The sequence below is a fragment of the Penaeus monodon genome, chromosome 32, assembly GCF_015228065.2.
Source record: "Penaeus monodon isolate SGIC_2016 chromosome 32, NSTDA_Pmon_1, whole genome shotgun sequence".
NCBI classification, from domain to species: Eukaryota; Metazoa; Arthropoda; class Malacostraca; order Decapoda; family Penaeidae; genus Penaeus; species Penaeus monodon.
Genome location: NC_051417.1, coordinates 3,093,761 through 3,095,239, shown reverse-complemented (window position 1 = coordinate 3,095,239; position 1,479 = coordinate 3,093,761). Strand labels below are relative to the sequence as shown.

Here is a 1,479-nt window from a genome sequence, read left to right as displayed (position 1 = left end):
ATGATTTGTGGTTTATAGGCTATTTTTTGTCAGAAATAGTTGTGAACATGAAAGCATTTACAATTATGCAGGTTTTCTGTATCTGCATATGGCATTTATAAACTGCAGGTAATTTGCTTTTAGATATGTTGCCTAAGCTTTTAGCTTGTCTTATCTAATCTAGGAACAAGTGTACAGGTGCAATGTAAGTATCTTGGTGCTGCTTTTTGGCTGCTGTTGGTTACAGAGTAAACAGGGTGACTTTTGTTAGGAGTTAAATGTTGTTCAAGTTACTTTTTATTGGTACTCTATTTTTAAAGTATTTATTTGCTTAGCTGACAGTTAAAAGTCGTTGCTTCCTAAGGTGTGGTGAATGGCCTGGTGTGTGTGCGAGGATTGTGATACATGTGATGGCATAATTCAGTTCAGGATGTTTTTGTTTTGTTTTGCAAATGATACTTTTTTGTATTTCAGTTACAAATCTCTAATGATCTGTTATATTGTTAAAACTTACAGTAAACATATGCATATGATGGTACTGAAAGGAATAAATTGGAGGAAGATCAAAGTCAACGCATTGTTGGATCAGTATCTTTTTTATTTTCTATTGGGTGTTGGTTTCCATTTCAAGTTAAGTTTTACTAACATGTGCATGTATGTGTTGTAGAGTGTTTTATACTTATTGCTAAATCTTGTGTCTTGTGTTGCAAATCTTCCTCATTTTGAAGCAAAATCATCATTGTGGCAACTACTTACCTGTTAATTTGGTCATAGCTGTTAGTGTCAGCAAATATATGCAGGAGGTGGGGAAGAGGTTCCACTTTTTGTACTTTGGTGCTATTTAAGTTGCTGTTTTACAGAGGTTGTGGTCTGATAGGGAAAAGTTTCCTTTTCTTGTCTGTTCAGTGATAAAATTCTTCAGTAAAGTTCAATTTCTTTTTATTTCTTTAATATGACAGGGATCAAATGTATTTATTACATATGATAAGAAATCTAAAAAGGTTTGTATGATTAATATAGAGATTTTGTGTTTCCTGTATAATTTATGGAAATGAATAATTGTTATTGCTTGGTATGTCAAGTTGTCCTAACCTTTGTTGTTAACACTGGTTGGCTGGGAGGTGGAGCCCAGCTTCTCAACATGTGAGTACAACTCTTTACTTAATATTTTGTTGTTTGGGGGAGTTTGCATCCTTTGCAGTTGTTAGGATACTTCCATTTCTAGATATAGGTAAGGAATGATGACAGCAAAGCTGTGACTGAGAGAAGAGAAACACTACTATTGGCCAAACATGTCACTGGTTGATATGAAAAGTTTCCTTTTCATTCTGTGTGTGTATCAGGATTCCCCTTTACTGGATAGGAATTGCCAATGAGTTTTTTTTTCCGTAAGCTAACTGGTAGAAAATGATCTGCATTTTTGTATTCCATGGTTTGGGCTTCCATGCTCTGTTGAAGTGACAGGCATTCACACTCCAGAGTAGCAGGGTCACCCACAGT

The 1,479-nt window shown here is 35.1% G+C and overlaps 1 protein-coding gene across 1 annotated transcript in view; it reads left to right on the top strand.

Moving 5' to 3' along the window:
* LOC119593290 (protein piccolo-like) overlaps positions 1 to 1,473 on the top strand; it is a gene marked incomplete in the record, with an annotated part of 25,022 nt that extends 23,549 nt beyond the window's left edge. Inside the window, 1 exon segment of the mRNA XM_037942219.1 lies at positions 1 to 1,473. This exon segment is cut by the window's left edge and continues 1,242 nt beyond it.
* Positions 1,474 to 1,479: the final 6 nt, after the last annotated feature.